Source organism: Manis pentadactyla, chromosome 1 (assembly GCF_030020395.1).
Source record: "Manis pentadactyla isolate mManPen7 chromosome 1, mManPen7.hap1, whole genome shotgun sequence".
Classification (NCBI taxonomy): domain Eukaryota; kingdom Metazoa; phylum Chordata; class Mammalia; order Pholidota; family Manidae; genus Manis; species Manis pentadactyla.
Window position 1 is genome coordinate 90171082 of NC_080019.1, and position 19449 is coordinate 90190530.

Consider the following 19449-nt stretch of genomic DNA (forward strand, 5'->3'; position numbering starts at 1 on the left):
CAACAAAGCTGGGCGGGCTTCCCCTTAGGACATTTCTGTAGAGAGTTTGCTCTGCCTAGAAGGCTCTCCACCATTTTTATCTGCTTCTTGCTTTCCTCCCTCTTTCTACACCCACCACTAGAATGTCACCCTTAAAAGGTAGAGAGACTGTTTTCTTCATTTATTGTAATCTCACTGCTAAAGACCTGCCAGACATGTAGTGGGTCCTCATTCAGTGTTTGTTGAATGACTGGGTGAGTGTCATGCTTTGTTCTGACCCTGTGCCTTCCAACATGCTATGTTGTCTTGACCTGGAATACATTTCTCCTCCTGCCTGGAAAATACTCATTTCTTTAGAACTACCTTTTTTTTGGTGAAAAGTCTTCTTCCCTAGGCAATCTCTCTTCTCTATCACCCATATTGGTGATTTTAAATATACTTAACATAATACCTTTATCATACTTAAGAAATTGAATGTTGACACAATAATATTCTTTAATATATAGTCCCTATTCAAATTTCCTCAGATGTCCCAGTAAAGTCTTTATGGCACTAAAACATTTTAAATCTTGGATTATACATTAACTTGTTTTTAAAATTTGCTTAGTTTTTAATGTATCACTAATTCATGCTCATAATTCCAAAAGAAAAGTAAAATCCGCTGTCAGCAAGGCCAAATAATGCAAAAGTCTATTAGTTCTATTTTTTTCTTTCTCTTGGAGTTGCTCCTCCCATAGGTCTCCCTCTACACTTCCCTCACCACCATCTAAGAATCCCTTGCACCTCTCTCCTAGGCTGGGTTCCATGTATCCCGGATCTCAAGTCTTCCCCTGTATTATTGATTTATAGCCTTGTCTTGGTAGAAAACATCCTTCAGTAGCTTCCTGTGGCAGGGTGCATCAAAGATAAGTTTTTGAGAACCTTACATGTCTGGGAAGACCTGTGTTCTATCCTCAAACTATTGAGAATTTGGTTGGGGATAGAATGCTAGGTATAAAAATAATTGTCTCTTAATATTCGGAGGGTATTGTTCTTTTGGCTTCTGTTTTCCACTGTGGTTTAGACATCCAGTATGTGGATTACTTGTTCTATATTTGTAACTATTCCCTTCCCCCTACTCCCAGGGCTTTTAGGATTATTTCTTTATCCCTTATGTTCTGAGTTGTACAGTGATATGCCTTAGGCCTTTTTTTTTTTAAATTCAATAAACTGGGTAGTTGCTTTCAGTAGGTAGATGTTCACAGTAGGTAGATGCTTTCAATCTGGAAACTCATTTCTTTCAGTTTTGGGGAATGTTCTTTTATTTATTTAATAGTTTTCTCCCTTTGATTTTGTTACCCTTAAAACTAAGTCAGTTATCCTACCAGCAAAAATAGATCTATTCAGTAATAGCAGAGAACCGTAACCTAGGACATGTCAGCTATAGCAGAACCACAGGCATGTCACGAAAACAGAAGGAGAGAGAAACACCGTTTTTATAGAGGAAGGGGTTGAGGTAGGAGCGCTGTTTCTAAGCCAAAAGTCCATTGGAGTAAACTGAAAGTCCCATGTATTGTGGCTTCTCATTGGCTGAGCTGTAGCCAGGAGGCAGAAGGTGGAAGTCTTGTTCCTACTGCGGGGTAGAGTAGATAAAATAGTGTGGCATCTCTCTCTTCTGATGGGATCTGAGATTGATGAGGAATGGTGGGCATGAGACCTTCTGTAGCCTCCTGACACCACATCAGTGAGGTTTCCCTTAATTAATTTTCACAATTTATTCTCATTTCTTTTTCTAGAAGTTTTATTAGTCTAATGTTGGGGAGCCTTGGACTTACCTTTTAATGTTTTTATCATTTTTTCCTTATTTTCATTTATTTATTTATATTATGGGCTGTTTCCTTAAAATTCTTTTCTAAACTTTCTATTGAAATAGTTTTCATTTTGATTATTATACTTTTAATTCCCAAAAACCTTTTATTTTTCTCTTATTGCTTCTTTCTTTTTTAAAAAAACTTAAATAACACCTTATTCTGTGTCATGGGTCCAACAGCTTTTCTTCTTTTTCATAGGATACTAATTATTATTTTTTTCTGAAATTTCTTCTATTGTCTGCATTGTTTCTGTTTCTTTTAAGCCATTTATTTATTTATTTATTTATTCGTCTGTCTGTGTCTCTTAAGTTGGAGGCTTTCCTAAAAATGTCTGGTGAACTTGACTGTGTACCTGTATTTAAGACCGAGGATTAGAAAAGCTGATTTTGATGGGAAGGGGGAAGCTTGATGAGAGGTGAGCTTTGCTAGAGGATTAACAAGCCAGGAGCGAACAGATTTCTAGAGGGCTTACTCAGTGTTAGAGCACAGAAGGATCCATCATTTGGAGTGAAATGGAGTGTCTATTTTTGGAGGGAGCAAATTGGTCTGGTTTGACAGCTTTCTGGGAAATGAGTAGGTAAAGGGACTGGGACTGGAAGGTCATGTAGACCAATATGAAGATTTCCCCCAGTTTTATTCTATTTTCAGTTCACTCCCAGTCCCTGTCTTTCTAGGACTGGGTGATGGCAGGGGACACTTTAATCTCTGAGCCCCTAGGGTCCTGAGATGGGTAGACTTGCTTCTCACTGGTCCCCTCTCTGTTAGTGCTGGGGTTTCAGATTTTTTTCCTAGATTAGTCCTAGATTAGTCACACTCAACCACTGGTTTGCCAGCTTCCTAAAGATGGGATTTGGTCTGCTGTTTTTGTATTTCCTGTTCTTAATTTCATTCTGGATTTATAACTTTTATTTTCCTTTTCTGTCTTTTCAGGGGATTTGGAAGAGAGTGGAGATAAAAAGCATGTGTTCAATTTTCCATCTCATAGGGTCATTAATAATGTATAAGATGACCACTGCATGATTTTAGAAGAGAACTTCTTCACACATATAAAATTAAATACGATGGGTTTTATTACGGCAATAAATGTTCCCCTGTTTAAAGGAACTCAGTATGTATTAGAGCCATCTAGTGGACAACTTGAATTTAGCACTATAGGTTTAAATTTTGAGAGGGCGCCTTTTGAAATTTATGAAAAAACTAAAAAGCATCATTTACTATGTCCTTGGTGTCTCTACGCAAATTCTCCCCAAATAGAAGTGTCTTCTCTATTAAATGGACAGAACATACACACACACACACACTTATTTTGTAGTTTTAGTACCTATTTCATCTTTATGGCTATCTCAGTTTTAATGTTGATTAAAATGTTTCCCTACTAATATCCTTGTGGGAGATGAAAATAGTTGTCCTAATTGCTCTCCTTTCTTTATAACAGCTTTTTTTTTATTCAATAAGGATAAGATTCTATTTCTTTCTCCTCTGGGGTGTCTCACTATTCCATGGCTGGCCTAGGAATGGATTGAAAAGTACATGGCAGACACTATTAGGCTGCTGGACTTGGTCAGATGGTAGAAGCCGGGTTCGGATTACCCATGGCCAGCTGAGACAAGCTGCCACTGAATTATGCTGCTCTGTGGTCATGAAGATGTCATGTTGCACCAGTGATTTGAAAAGACATGTTATCCAGCCTTTCAATCTTACACCCTCAATAATTTACTTAAAGAAAAAAAAAACTGATCTGAAGATTTCAGGCAGAAATTTAAAATTACTTCTTTGCGTAATTCCAAAAGGATTTTATGTCTGTGGTTGCAGACTCTGCTGTAGACATTCCAAAGCCTCAATTCAGCCAACTCATGAGAGTTCTTGGAGTGTCAAAATATATGAATTTGACAGTGCTTGAGCCAAGTGCAAACTAATTAAGGTTTCAAATAGATCAAGTGTGAGCTGAAACCTGCTACATAATTTAAATGCCATCTAGTGGCCAAGTGTCATTTTTTTTCTCAAACAGTTTTGGTGCCTTCTAGTATTTTTTCTTCGGGTGACTAGACACCAAGTAGTTTTTTGAGTCAGGGATGTTATAGCTGCTTCTGCTCTTGGAGTAAAATGGAATTGGAATATTTCCTCATCATAAAAAATGATTAACAGCTTGAAATGTGCTTTTATTCCAGGCACATCTGCTTATATGGCTTCAAAACAAAGAATTGTTGCTTTTCTGGCTACTCTATCATTAAACAGCACCAGTAGTTATAATTCATTACTTTGTAATTGAAAAATAAAAAGTATATATGTAATACCAGGTAACTAGTATACGAACAAAATTCTAAATACTGATGGCCAGAGGATTTAAAGGATCAACCTACAGTCTAAGAAAGTTGAAGAGCTGTGAGAGAGACATGTTATTTGTCCATAAATTAATGCCATAAATAATGGACAAGTAGTGCGATAATAATGGTAGTAGCAGCAGCTTACATATATTGAATGCTTACGTACCAGACACTGCTGTGAGTGTTTCACTTATATTAACTCATTCGATCTTTGAAACAAACTAATGAAGTAGGTACTACTGTCGTACTACTAATTGAGGTACAGAGTGGTTAAATTGTGTGGCCACTAGTGAGAGGCTGAGTAGGGATCAGAATATTTGGAGTGTCCTTTGCTCTCTTAGCTGGTTTGGATTTTGGTTAAAACCGGTTTGGTTAAAGCGTCCTTGGAGAATCATGAACGTCCCTTTACTAGAACCAGGGCACAGTCAGCACCTGATCATCCTGGGCTTGGGCTTCAGGTGGGATTTGGGGATGTTGGTTCAAGGATGAGGCTGAGCAAACAGGGTTTGCTGTGGGTCTCTGACCAGATCAGCTTTGGTTGACTTGCTCTTTTGGATGGGTTGGGATAAACTGTCCCTGGACAATGAAGAGTAGATTTTACTTTTGAATAATTGTGGTCTGGGGTTATTTGTAACCTCCTTGTCCAGCTCTGTACTTCAGGTAGTAGAGTTGATTGATTTGAATGTAACCAAACTAGCTGCAGTTACTTAATAAACAGGACACCATTAAGCATTTTTCTTTTTGTTGGCCACAAATCTGGTTCTATTCTTATGCTTCAGGCATGTGAACATTTAAAGCCTTAAGGATAAAAATGAGTTTACTACCTCACATAGTGCTTTGTTGACTTCAGTGAGCCTCACAAAGTGTGTTTGAGTTCTGTAACAATGGGTTTATTATTCTCAGTGTTCAGATAAGGAAGCTGGGACTTATTAAGTGGCTGGCCAAATTCACATGTCTACAGGCTATAGAATTAAGACAAGAATACCTAAGTACTTGATTGCATTTATTAATATGCATACATGTTTTTCCAAGCATGTAGTATGAATATGTGTGTATGCATAAATGATCGTGCCAATGGGATGTTAAGGTAGCCTGCTGTAAAGGTGAAAATGGTGCTGATTCCAATTTTATAATCTGTTTCCTACTTTCTCAATTACTGTTCAGAGATCTCTAAAAGAAAGTCAGATAATCAAGTCAGCAATGCAGGACAGTTTAAGTGTTTTATAGCCCCAAAGGTGGAATCTAGTTCATCTTCCAAGGTTTATCTTAGTCCTCTAATTTTATTTTTTAATCTTTATTCATAAAATGACACCTTTATAGCAGTTTCACAAGCTTATCATTGCCTAATGCAGTTTATCCAGAAGGAGGCAGCATATTACTATTAAATTGAAGCTTTTGCAAAGATTCAAACAAGTGTTTTGTTTTTTCCTCTTTAAAGATGTAGACTGCCTACTCACACACATCCAAAAACGTTTCAGAGCAGAGATTCTTGGGTATCACTAGAGATTTGCATGTTAAATAAAATCCAAATTCTGCTCAGATTAAATTTATCTAAAATTACAAGTAGTATATAGTTGGCCAAATTCATTGGCAGGAGCTGTTTTGCAGTAAAGATATTGATTGACTTAGAGAGTTGAACAGAAGATGGAGTAGAAAAAAGGGAAAACAAATGATTCAACTCCTGGTAACTTGTAGAAAATAAGTATTTGGTGAATTAGAGATCAGCTTTAGGGGGGGGAAACCTTTAATTCACTCAGAAATAAGGAAAAAGAATTAGTTTCAGTCATCTACCTAATTTCATATATGTAACTTGCTTCTTTTCTTTTTTCCATGGAATCACAGGATCCTTAGAGGGGACCTTGAAATTTCATGTGACATGAGTCAGTGATCGCAGGTGAGAACTTCTTTCATCTATCTGGGGAAGTGAGAGTGTATCTTATTTCAAAGAATTTGGAAGAAAGGGTTCCCAATATGATAGGGGGAATTCAATCATAAAAATGATAGGGTAAGAAGAGGGAGTTTTTCTGTCTGTTTGACAAAAGGACCCAGAGCTAAAACAGGATTGGGGCCTGACACTTTCTCTAAAGTTTTCCTGAGGGGCCAAAGAACTGGGTATCTGTCCCTATCTATATCCCCTGCCCCTTAGTACCCAGTCCCCGGTCTACAAAAGAAGCCTGGGGAGGAATGGGGTGGGTAATTCTTCCCCTTCCAGTGGGGGTAGACTTCTCCTGACTCCCATTACCAAGTGAAGAGAGAGGCTCCAAAATCTAGACTTTTAGGGACTGCCCCCTGGTGACCTCTGCTTAGGCAGCACTCTTGCTGGGCTACCTACTCTTACCAGATCAGAGAAGACAGAAGCTGGAGAGAGCTGGCTGGCAGGTGGGAGACGGGACAGGGAACAGTCAGCTTGCCCACCTATTATGTGGCATGACCAGGGTGCAAGAAATTCCTTAGGACAAGAGGACATATGGAAGGCAGCTATTTTTTAGCCACCTTGCTGTACAGCCCTCCCGCTCCCCCCAACCCTTCAGGACTGTGCACCATGAGAGGAGGTCCCTCTCTTCATTCCAATTCTCGAGAGGAGTTGCCCCTGGGAGAGGAAGGTAGAGGGGGGTGTTTCAGGGACAGGGCTCCTTCCAGCCTCATCTCATTCCAAGCAGTCAAGGTCCCAGTTTACGCCTTTCTCTGGGTGGTAGGATAGGCAGGAGATGGAATTTATGTAAGAGTTTGAAACTGAAGTTTTAGATGGTCTTTTTCTTAATAACTAAAGGTGATAAAATAAAAAGTGATACACTCTGCCCAGAATATCATGGAGGGGTAGGAAAGGGAAATGTGGAATATGGATGAAGGCAGCACCATTAGTACCATTCTGCATATTAACTGTAGCGTGTGGGTTTTTCCTGCACATCACCAAGCAATTTTTCAGACACTGGCTGGGTGTCCTACAATTCCGTTCTTACAGTATCTACCTGGAGATAGTATCAGATAGGTTTGTGAAACAATAGGTTTGTTAAAAAGAAAAACATGGGGTCACTTCTGCTAAGCCAAGTCACCAAACTGGGGTTTAATACCCAACCTACTTACAGTTTCAGCCTCTCTCGGGAGTGGAATTTTAAGCCAGTCAATCTGGAATTTCCTGATCAGTGGTCAGGTCATCTGCATAAAGCCCCTTACTCTTCCCCCTAAGGGAGGGTAACCTGGCCTAAAACAATCTCTAATCTTTTCTTTTGGTGAAAACTTTTCAGCCCACCTCCTTCCTATAAAAGCCTTTCATTTTGCACAACCTGGGGCATCTCTCTACTTGCTGGATGGGGGCTGCCCGTTTCACAATTACTTAAGAAAGCCAATTAGATCTTCCAATTTCCTTTGCTGAATTTTGTTTTTTTAATAGGTTAAGGGCTCATTCCCACAAGACAGCCCCCGCTTCAGAAGCCAATTGAAAGTCCAGATTGTTTTCCTGTGCTTCTGCCCAACTGGCTCTAAACTGGAGGTTCCCGCAGCCCACTCCTTGGGTTTGATTAATTTGCTAGAGTGGCTCAGAGAACTCAGGAAACCAACTTACTCACTGGATTACCAGCCTACTACAAAGGACATTTAAGGATACAAATCAGCAGCCACATGAAGTGAGACATAGGGCACAGCCCCAAACAAAGGAGCTTTGTTCCTGTGGAGTTTGGGGCCTGGTGTGGTGGCATGTGGAAATGTTCTGGTTCACCAACCTGGAAGCTCTCAGAACCCCCTTCCTTTTTTTTTTATTTTATGGAGACTGCATTACACTAAACCTAAATTACATTAAATTTAAATTATAGTAAAAGGCCTTGGTTGATAGACTCAACCTCTAGCCTCTTTCACCTCCCCAGAAGTCACAGGGTGGGACTGAAAGTTCCTCTGATCACAAGGTTGGGTCCCTTGGCAACCAGCTTGCATCCATAAGTGTGTCCAAAAGTCACCTCACTGACAAAACAGAAGACACCTGTACTGCTCATTGTTTAGGAAATTCCAAGGCTTTTAGGAACTCTGTGCCAGGAATGAAGAAAGACCAAATATGTATTTTTTTTTTTTTGTATTTCTTACTATAAATCACAACAGCATAGCAGGGATTAGGGAGAATATTAATTTACATTTATGCCCCAGCAGAGATAAATTGGTCCCAAAAATATATAATAAGAATGCTATTTTTACATATGTAATTTTTATTTTCCTAATTCCTGTTCTTCCTCCACCCTAACCATTAAGGCTTATTTCCCAGTGAGGGAAAGGACAGTATCAAAGAAGTTCTGAAGGAAATTGTGATAGTGTTTCCCATCTAATGGAAAGAGAAAGTAGGTAACACGTCTAGTTTCTGGGAAGCTCTGTGTGTGGTGGGGGTGGGAAGGAGAGAGAGATGGACACACACAAGCACACACACTCTACACCCAAGACAGAGAGAGAGGAGGGGGCAGGAAGAAGAAGGGAGCGGAGTGGTGAAATAAGAGGACTCTGATTTTCTCCTCATACCTTCATAGCGAAAGGAGAGAGGGACTTAAGAATAACTATATCGTTTTTTGGGGGTATTCCCAGAGTAGAGTTTTGTTTTTAGTTTTCCTAGAGAGAGAACAGGAAAATTTCAAGCCTTCTAACAGAATCACTATATCCAGTATGGTACAATCCAGGCAGCAAAGTAGAAATGGCTGAAGGGAGCACCTAAGCATAGAGAGGGACAAACACAGAGTCCCAGGGTTCCTCGGCTTCTGAGTGATATGCAAGGATCTGGAAAGTTTGCACGGGTCCTGATACAGCAGTTGACAGGCGCCTGCTAGGACTGTGACAGCAACAGGAATGATGGCCCCAAGCACACCTCTCTCAGGTACTGCTGGAAGATGATGTGGAAAGTGACTCAGAGGCTTTAAGGGCCAGCCTGGGCTAAGGTGGAGCCAGTTAACAGAGGAAAAGGCCCCGAGATCCCCAGCTTTGCCAGAAGAACCGCCCATGAATGTCACCAGCAGGGTATGACGAGGTGGTGAGGAGGTCAGCTTGGGCCAATTTTTCCCCCTCAAATGCCCTCAGAGATATGTAATCTCTGCCTTACTTTCAAGTCCCCATTTTGGGAGGGAGGAACAAAAAGGAGAGATTAGAGGGAGTTTGAACTTTGAACTGACTGTGTATTTATCTGGATAGGATTGTTTAACCAAAGTAACGGATTGATTCTTAGGTGCAAGCTTGTCCCTCCTCTTCTCACCCCATTTTACCACCTTACGAAGTGGGAATGAGGGTATGTTAGCTGGCTTGGGCTGCCATAACAAAATAATAAAATAACATAGACTGGGTTTAAGCCACTAGCAACTTTGTTCTCCTCCCAATTCAAGAGGTTGGCAGTCCAAGACCAAGGACGGGGCCGGCAGATTTGGTTTCTGTTGAGAACCTCCTCCCTGGCTTGTAGACAGCCTCCTCCTCACTTCTCATGTCCTCACGTGGTGGGGAGAGAGCGAGCTCTGGTGTTTCTTCCTCTTCTTGTAAGGATGATAATCCCTATAGGGGCCCCATCCTTTCGACCTCATCTAAACCTAATGAACCCCCAAAGGCTGCACCTCCAACACCGTTACAGTGGGGGTTCAGGCTTTACCAAATCAATTCTGGGGAACACAGTTCAGTCCATAGCAGGTGGGTTGCAAGGAAGTTCATATCATTCATAGAAAACCACAATCCCACATCTTTGCGTATATACATACAAATTACAGTGTGCCCTTAAAAAACAAATCCCACTACAAGTATTTTGAGCTCCCCACCTCTTTGCCCATGGGAACAGCCCGTATGTGGGTAGAGAGACTGAGAGGGTGGAGAGAAGGGGAAAGGAGAAAGTAAAAAGGGCCTATGAGGGAAAAAAAAAGAGAAAATTAGAGGGAGATGGGTGGGTGGAGAGTGGGAAGGAGGGAGGGGGAAACTGCAGCAGTGCAGTTTGCCAGATGACTGGAGTTTGGAATTAGAGAGGATTCTCAGTGTAACTCTGGGGAAAAAATATTTACCCAGCCAGGGGCAAATTACCTTTGAAACTGAAATCAGTCAAGGGAGAAATAAAGTGGGAGAAATCCTTTTATTACCTACAAGCAGCCGTCTACTTCTGCTCGCCCATGTCTCTCACGACCCAGCTGCAAAAAAGGGACCCCACCCAACCTCTCTGGTCCAGATATGTCCTTGCTTCCCCATGTAATCAACTTTTGATATGGAGATGACTACTCTCCACCCCTTGGGAATACCTATTGATAGGGAGATGCACTAAGGCCAGGTGAGAGATTCTGGAAATACTCCAATTTTACCCACACTCAGGTAGTCTTGTTCTGTGATGTGTGATATGACATCCTCCTCATCTCCTCAAGATACCATCTGTGAAGAAACACATTCCCATTCCAGTCTTTTGCAGTTGCTTTCCTGCTTTCATTGTGTTGGGACGTGGTGGCATTCAGGTCACACATTTTTCACACAGTGGTGACCCAGGCTCCAGTGTGACCAGCCCCATTATTATGAAAACTGCTTGTGTGTACTCCCTTAGGCTGGCATTTATGACATCCCTTCCTGTTTTGTCCCATTGGAGAACACTCTGTGTCTGACCTGCCTAACAGCCTTTGTAAACTCAAGGCTAATAGGAAATCAGCCTCCAGACTTTTCTTTCCTGACTGGACTATCCCCAGTTTCTTAGTGCATTTCCCCTGGGTAGCTGTGGGCTTTCTTTCTGAGTCCTTGAATCAGCATCAGCCTACCTTGGATTCACCATGTACCTCTTCATCTCCTCAGTCTGGGGTGGCATTTGCAACCACCACAGAGTGCTTGGCTCATGTATTTTTGAGTTGCATCCTGTCTCTTTCAACAACTTCACATGCATTTCTTCAGATGATTTGCTTAATTAAATAAAAGATCAAATTTTAGTTACAATGCTCCCAGTGATTTCAATGATTTGCTGAGTTTTTCTGACTTAAGAGTCCGTTTGCAGCTCACTTTGTGACATTGGCTAGATGACACTGGTGTTACATGATTATTTTCTGAGTCTATTTTCAATATAAAACTCTTAGCAAACATTTAGAAGTGTGGTTTATTACAAAGTTTAGAGTATATGAGAGAACTTTAAATCTGTAATACATGTCTATTTGGGCTGATTAATTGCCTAATGAGGCATAATATATAAAAATGCTGAACATTCCATTCAACCATGTGGGACAAACTGGGAATTCTGAAGGATTAAGTTTCAGCATAAGAAAATGGGAAAATTCCATATAATTAAGAGGAGATGGTAAGAAGGAAATGGTAAATTTGTAATTTTCTGAGGAAAAACAATTAATGATTTTTTTTTCTGTGTAGAAAAGTAGGGGAAAGAGTTCCAGAATGTATAACATTTATGTCTCAGAGTAGATTTTGTGATCTACTTTAAGGCTTGAAAATAGTGTTTGCGAAAGCTGATTGGATTAGTTCTACTGAGGGCATCTTTCACAGTAAAAGACTGTCTGGAGATTAGCCCAAAGATGTTTGAGAATATTGTCAAATACTTCAGTACTCATGATCCCAGGTACAAAGTAATAAGAGTAGTTTTAAAGGCTTTCTGGAGGTTACGCTGAAATTGTTTGGACAAGGTTAAAGGTATTTTAAATGTCAAGTATGTGCATTATTTTGGTTTTGATCAAAAGAATAGAAAAGTAAAGCCATGCTAAAGAACGTGTTGTTAAGTGCAAAGTAAATTGAAAACGTGAGTGCATTATTTCAGTAATTTACATATGAAAGTCTGAAATATTCATTTGGACACAAAAGTGAGTTCAAATTGAATCTTTTATTGAGGGTGCCTTGTTCTCTCCATAGAGAATCAGCCTCAAAATTGGGAAGTGATAAGATTAGAAATGTTTTTGTTTGCATCATTTGGTAGCAGATGATTTGATTAGTGGAAGGGTATCTAGCCATTAGAAAATGTTTTCTCTCAATACCCAATTTGGTTGTTTGAGTGTCTTTGACTCTTGCATTTCTTTCTGTTAATTCTCTTCAAGATTGAAAGAGAATGGACAGAGATGTGCTTTAGTTTTTAAGTTTGTCTATTTATTTTCCAGCTATCTGTGAATTCATTAATAGTGATGCAATCCTTGGTGAGAGAGGACCAGAGGCATGCATTGTGAGATAAAATAAAAAGATGAGGGCACAGAAGAAAGATCAGGCAGATTCGTCTCCACTGACAGGTTGGTTATATTAGACTCAGAAAGTATAATTAAATAATTGTATCTCTGTGCCCAGATCACAAACATCTAGTGGCATACATTTGCCAACACGCCAAATTATTTAATTACATGAGCGATGAGTTACATCTTGCAAAGTATGACATAGATGCAGTTCACCTACCCTGAGTCCTGTCTCTTCTGGCATTTAATTGTGGCTTTTCAATCATTGTAGGCAGACCAGAGGTGACATCACATTTGAGGTATAATCAACATGGTTGGTCAGCACTGAGATGGCTTATATCAGACAGTTCTGGAGAGCTGGACCTGAGGTCAAGGGAGAGCAATCCTGTAAACACAGAAGGAATATCAAATAGTGCGCTGTTTTGGGGACTTTGACCTTCCAATTAATTGCATCATGGCATACCCACCACTATAGTATTTTACATATGAATAACAATTTTGGTCTAAGTATCTTGCATATTTTTCAAGAAATAGCATTGCTATTTTAGTTCTGTTTTTTTTATAAGTGGAAATAGTGGGTTGCAGGAATTAAAGTAGCTTTTAATGATATTGTTTAGTGCTAATTGAGGCTGGTAGTTGATAAGTGTAAATATTAAGGAAAAATGTGTACATATATTATATATATATATATAAAACAATATTAGTCAAAATAAACCTGAAAATGTGATTCTGACAAGTCTTCACCTTATTTCATTTTTTGCCTTTTTTCCCTTCCCAACAGTTCAAAATTCCTATATTTCTTTAAACCTGCTCAAATTTGTGAGTTTCAGTCAGTATATTACCTTTTCCAGAGGTATATATAGTTTAAACATTTTCTTTCCTTGTGAAAGATAAGCTTTGTCCTCAGTAAAAGGAATTTCAAAGTCCAAAGAGGGTGAAGCACTCTCTTTTGGAAGTAGAGAGTCCTTTCTACTATGATTACACTTGCTTTGGCTTTTAGTATTGATGGGTTTAGTCTGTAAATATTTCTTCACATAAGTAAGGTTCAAAAAGACAGAGAGTCCCAGTTGATTAAGTGGAAATTCATCAGTTAATCTGGAGAAGTTTAACTATTAAAATAACTTTTGTTTATTCCCTGACATAAGCCAAGAACTGTTCATTGGTTTGTTTTCTGGTAACACTGCTGCAATAGCAAATGTTACTGAGTTAGTGACACAGTCCCTCCCCACTACCTGTACCCCAAGAGCATTGCAAGAGACTGTTTTTTTTTTAATTAACTTTTAATTAAAGGAGAAAGTAGCAATTTGGAAAAAAGAATATGCTAAACATTTTAACTATTTAAGAACATTGTTTCAAAGAAGTAACTATAATATATCTGTAAAACATCACTCATTTTTTTTGGTAAAATACAAAAGGAAATACTTGGTTGAAGACAGTATCAGAATTCATGTTTTTGTGATCACATATCTCAAAATAAAATATAAATTCATTAAGTTTCTTCCAAGCATTTTTCAGATTCCATGTGATTTGTTCTTGTTAATAGGGCGAATACATTAAATTAAAATTTTGTATCAAAACTATGGGATTTAAAATAAACCAGTCTGGATGACACATGGGTATGATGCAGAAAACCACTAATGAAAATAAGGCAGGATTCCAAGTGTATCAGATGTCCATATTTGTGTATGTTCTATATTAAAAAATGGATTTGTTACTTCATAAATCTAAGGCTTTGGCTTGGTTTTAAGATTTTGATACTTTAATGACCCGTGCTGACCCTCTCTCTCATCATTCCTTGACTATTCCAAAGCCTTCACTTCTCCACTTCTGCCCACCTTTGGCATGTTCATACCCTAGACCCTGTCAGCACATGGTAATACTTCACCTCAGAATTTACTTTTTCCTTTGGTTACAACCTTTTCGCCTTCAACCTTTCCCATTTCTCAACCCCTCTGAAATGGTTATTCTTTCCATCCCTCCCTGGCACTCGGCCACGTAGCCTATAGCAGGTCTGCTGCAGCCTCTCTCTCCCCTAGCTTGGGGCCTGGAACCCAACCTGGGCCAGCCTTTGTCCTCAAATGTGTGTTTAGAATGTGTATTTAGAAAGGTAAGTGTAATTCACTGTGTAGAAAGAATGTGTATTTCATTGTGATGTTCCTTCCCTCATCACCTCCTTCTAGTCTCTTGGCCACCCACCCGTTTCCTTTGCTTTCAGTAGCACATGTGGAAGAGAGAGCCTGGGGAAGGCACATGCTACTCAACCACCTCGGCTCAGAAGTGACCCACAGCCCTTCTGCTCACATTCTCATCTCATAGAGCTGTAAGGGGGCTGGAAAACGTAGGGGGGCACAGGTATTGGTGATCACACTTTGACATCTACCTTGTAAGATTGTTCTGAGAATTAAATACAATAACATTTATAAAGTATTTAGCTAAATGCTGGGTGAAAAGTTTTCTCATTAATTATTTGGTATTTCAGTTAGATAAACGTTCTCTCATTGTAAGCTGATGAATTAGCATTACTCTTTGTATATTTCTGAGTTTGGTTAATGCAAGTCAAAGTCAGAGAGGTTGCTTCATATTCAGAGTATTGATAAAATCACATGTCTGGGTCTTCCTGTACAAAAACCACTTAGAAACTGTCCGAAAACACTACTTTGTGGAGTCACACCTTAGGGTCAGTCAGTTCTGAAGTGAAATTGCTCAGTCACAACTGGTGTATTTTTGCTTTCTGATCTTAGCTGGGCTTTCCATATTAAGAGCCACAGAGCAGAGTATTTGTTTATCTGTATGGATTTTGGGGTCACCTTTAGTTATCTCTAGTAGGCTCCTTTGTCCATTTCTCATAGCAGTTCCTGAGCTTTTTGTAGGATGCCTGCTATGGCATTTCTTCCTGGTGTGGCCTGGAATGGCATTTGCCTGGGAGTCCTGCCTCCATAGCCACTAATACTCCAGTTAGCTTACCCTCTAATACCAACTCTGACTGTACCACCCTTTCTAATAATTTCATACCTTTAAACCTCTAATCCTCCTGCCATTTGCCTCCCAGGTCAGGGTGTGTCTATCCCCAGGACACAGAGTCTATATGAGACTGTGGAGACACACAATAACAGTGCAGCAAATGTTGGAGACCCTCTCCCTAGATAGAGGGGAGACCCCTAGGACTGTGTGCCTGGGCCTGGTGATGCTGTACTTAATAATCCTATCACCTTTTTAATGTACATAGCCACTGGCCTCTAATTCCTAGAGGAATTTTAAGCTTATTTCAACCTGTGCTTAGTGGAACATGTTGTGAAATTTTTGTATAAATATCTTTAGAGATTTTCCTAGAATAATTTACAACTTCTTCGTCTGAAGGGAATTCTAGGATTCCAGTTTCCCTCTGTACGCTTTTGTTTACGATTCTAAGAAATATGGTGTAGTTGGGCCTCCTCAAGGTTTGTGGAAGTTTGGGAACTTTTGTGCCATGCTCTTAGGTTTCAGCCTGCACTGTCTGTCCTAGAGCCCTGAAGACAGGGACAGACTCCACTAAAACCAAGCAAACAAATAAACACGACAGCTTTTGAGGCTTTGGAAGTAGAAGCAAATGCCACTACCTGCATATCAGCAGTTTCTCGGAATCTTTCCCAAGTCACATCTCAGGAGGGGGGTTTGGGGGTCACAATTTTATATTCCCTGTGAGCTGAAGAATTTTGAAAGCATATTCATTGCAAGTGATGACTGGTTAGAAATAAATCTACCGAGTGTGAGCTCCATGTAGGAGTAATCATCAGAGCTTAAAATATCAAAGCCATATTTTTTCTTAGAAAACATTTTCTTCATGGATATGAAACTGAGGCTCTTCCTTTTTTTGTTTCTGATAAGAAAGAGCGCTTTGCATTGTAGCAAGTTTTGACTGTCTTGTGGTTCTTGTTTCCTGTGACAAGCCCTATCTTATTCTGAGTCTGTGTGTGTGTGTGTGTGTGTGTACAGACACTAACACAGACATGTTTTTTTGGTTGGTTGGTTGTTTGGAATATTTTGAGGAAATATGGTCTCCCCAGTATCATTCCCATGTCAACATTTATTGACTCACTAATGTGGTAAACACACAACTTTTACCATTACCTAACTTGCATCTGATTTTCTTTTTCAAAAACTGGAAATGGCTACACTTGAATTTCTATGATCATAGTCAGAATTATGTCAAAATTATTCTCTCTCCCTTTTTCCCTCATACTCCTGCCCCCTTTGTTCCCCCACCTTCAACAATGGAAACACATCATTGATGTTTTTATAGTCAGAGAGTACCTTGTGGTAGGAAATAGTTCTGTTTCCTCTTGAGGGCAATCTAGCAAATTCTGCTAACACACTAAGAGGTGTGAATCATTACAGTAAGGCCAAGGGGATACCGTTGAATTCAGATCCTGAAGCAGTTACCCTGGATGTAAATGACTTTGCCACTAATTGTTTATGATATATTAAGGGCTATGGGCTACAAACATTATAAATAATAGGAATTTATGTTAGTAGATTTAAAGTACTCATTGAGTGTTACCTGTATTAGACAGATATGGTGTGAAAAACAACTGATACAACCAAAGATCAATGCTTCACATATTCACAATTAGAATATGTATGTATTCATATATATAATATGTATGTTCATATATTTATTTTATTTGTGGTCTTTTTTATCCCAGAGAGGATTTAAGATTATTTATCAAAATGTACGTGATACAAGAGATAAAACAGAAAGCAAGTGGCTGAGGGTGCCAGGCCCTAACAGAGGGCAGGAAAGATGCAGATGGAGCGCATCTTGGGGTGGTCTTAGTATATGCAATGTGTGCTGTAAGGATGGGTCTTTTTGCTCATGTTAGGCTACTAAGTCCTCTCTAAACTTCTCAATAGCCAATATAGAGACATAGGCCCAAAACTGATTTAGCAGAAACAAAACTACTCCTGATACTAAGAAGAACAGTGAGAAATTTTTCATAAAGAGAGTGTTGAAAAATAATAAATGAAGTCCTCAGCAATATCCCATGAGCAAGTGTAGCAATGAGTGTCATTCAGCTGCTCCACGATCATGTGCCTCCTGAGTCTGGCTGATGCTCAGGCCTCTAGATAGAGTTTTCCATCCATGGAGCTGCTTGTAGTTTACCATGGCTTTGGAATCACTGAGGGAGGGAAGTTGGCAAAATACTATTGTTTTTCTAGACTAAAATAGGCAATAGTACTTTGACAGCCAATATATAGCCAATATATAATCAGAAGAACTGCATGTATATTTTTGATCCCAAAAGTAAATTTACTTCTTAATTTCACTGAATAGTTATTATTTTATTTTTCTTACTGTTATTTGATGTTTTCTTTGAATATTCCTCCTATACCTTCTAGTATGTGCATGAAGGAGAGAGGGTAGAGGTTAACAGGTTTTCAAAAAAGTTCTTACATGTTTCCTATGTTTGCTTTAGATGCTTAAAAGTAAATCTATAAAAGTGAGACATGTTCATTGCAGAAGATTAAGGAATGGCCTAAAAGCTCACCATCTAGAAATAACTTTGATGTGTTATACAGTACCTGTCTGTATGTATGTGGTGTATGTATTGGTTCACCTAATCACAGCGATAGAAATTAGCACTATTGTCTCTCTACTGAGGAGGAAGTGAAACTACTGAATTTCTATTTACTTTGCACAAACAGAACTATCCTAAGATACTGTGGAATGGGAAGAAAAACACAAAATAAAGCATTGAATATAAAGCCAGAGATTTGAGAGAAACTATGATGTTCTCTAACTCAGTCCCCCATTCCAATTTTAAACAAATTAAATCCATTAGGTCTCAGTTTCTGCAAAGTAAAACGTTACCAAGGTGATGGTACCTCAGAAAGTGGGATGAACTGTACGTGTGCAAATGTTATTGTCCTTGTTCACTGGTATGGTGGCCTGGAAGCTGGATAAGAACCCAATGACCAGGGTCCGGACAACATACTCCTGACCCTTTAATATTGAGGGAAAAGAGCAGGAAAAAAAGCAGAAACTGGAAGAAACACCCCAAATGGAAGAAACACCCCAAACTGGCGACCAGAAGTCAAAGCTGTGTCCTCCACACAAGTCTTTGCTTTGCTATCCTTTCCCTCTTCCTTCCTCAACCCCGTTCCCACTTTTCTCTTTCTTTCCTTTTTTCTTTGTCTTCCTCATCTCCCCCCTCATTTTTCTTCTCCTCTTCTCCTTCTTTCTCCTTATATTCCTACTCCTCTATCTTCTCTTCTATCTTTAATTGACCTGCATTCTAGACATTTTCTCTTAAAATAGGAAAAAAAAGGAAGGACACAGCCCTTAGAATATTGAGTTTGAATTTTGAATCCCAGTGAAAAACATACATAAATCTATGACAATTTTGGCTTTAACTAGGGCCACAGCTAAAAAAAAGGTGGTCAGTCCTTTCTCCTTGACATGCATATATGAGATTTATGGGTGTGTGTATGTGTGTGTGGGGGGCAATCTATACAATTCCAGTGTCACCGCTGAAGGCCTTAGCCACCTATAGGATTGCTCCCAACTGTGCCTCCATTCCCAGGCCAGGGATGCTGAAAACCATAACCCTGGAAAAGTTGTCTGACCTTTAGGAAAGGAGTGGGCTTTTTCTCTCCTGGACCCTATAGGTAGTCTGCTATCCTTGTACGTAATGCCTTCCTGGAAGCATGAAAGAAGACTGAATATCAAACGAGTAGTATAAGTCTAATTATACCAACTTGAACACAATCTTCAAGATGTATTTTAACATGTCATATATGTGCTGAAATTTTGATCCTTCCCCCCTGTATTATAGAATACACTGCCACTTGGGTTAAGTCCAATGAACAGCTGAATAAGGTTGAAATCTACAGCTTTGGCATTTCGTTGTCTCAACAGTATTACTTTTATGAAGCATATTTTTCACTAATATCAACCATTCCATTTCACCATTTCCCATTATTTTCCATAAAATACAAATGGCAAAATATAATAAAATAGTAAAACTGAAGGTATAATGTATGTAAAATAAATGTGGGTTACGTGGATTTTAAATCTTGGAAAACAGAGGACCGTATGTATAAGAAGATCGATATGGTAGAAAAAAAGTAGCCTAAAGGTAAGATCAGAACAATGACAAAATGACTAAGTTGTAAGCCTAATAAAGACTT

The 19449-nt window shown here is 39.3% G+C and overlaps 2 long non-coding RNA genes across 2 annotated transcripts in view; one reads left to right on the forward strand and one right to left on the reverse strand.

The window, feature by feature from the left end:
* LOC130683270 (uncharacterized) overlaps nt 1-6050 on the reverse strand; it is a 20377-nt gene extending 14327 nt beyond the window's left edge. The window contains exon 1 of the long non-coding RNA XR_008996835.1: nt 5994-6050. This is a non-coding gene — a long non-coding RNA (uncharacterized LOC130683270). The remainder of the gene's footprint in view (nt 1-5993) is intronic.
* Nucleotides 5988-14317, forward strand: LOC118921954 (uncharacterized). Its single transcript, XR_005028572.2, has 3 exons — nt 5988-6047; nt 7545-8475; nt 12217-14317. It is a non-coding gene; the product is annotated as an uncharacterized LOC118921954 (long non-coding RNA).
* The last annotated feature ends 5132 nt before the right edge of the window (nt 14318-19449 follow it).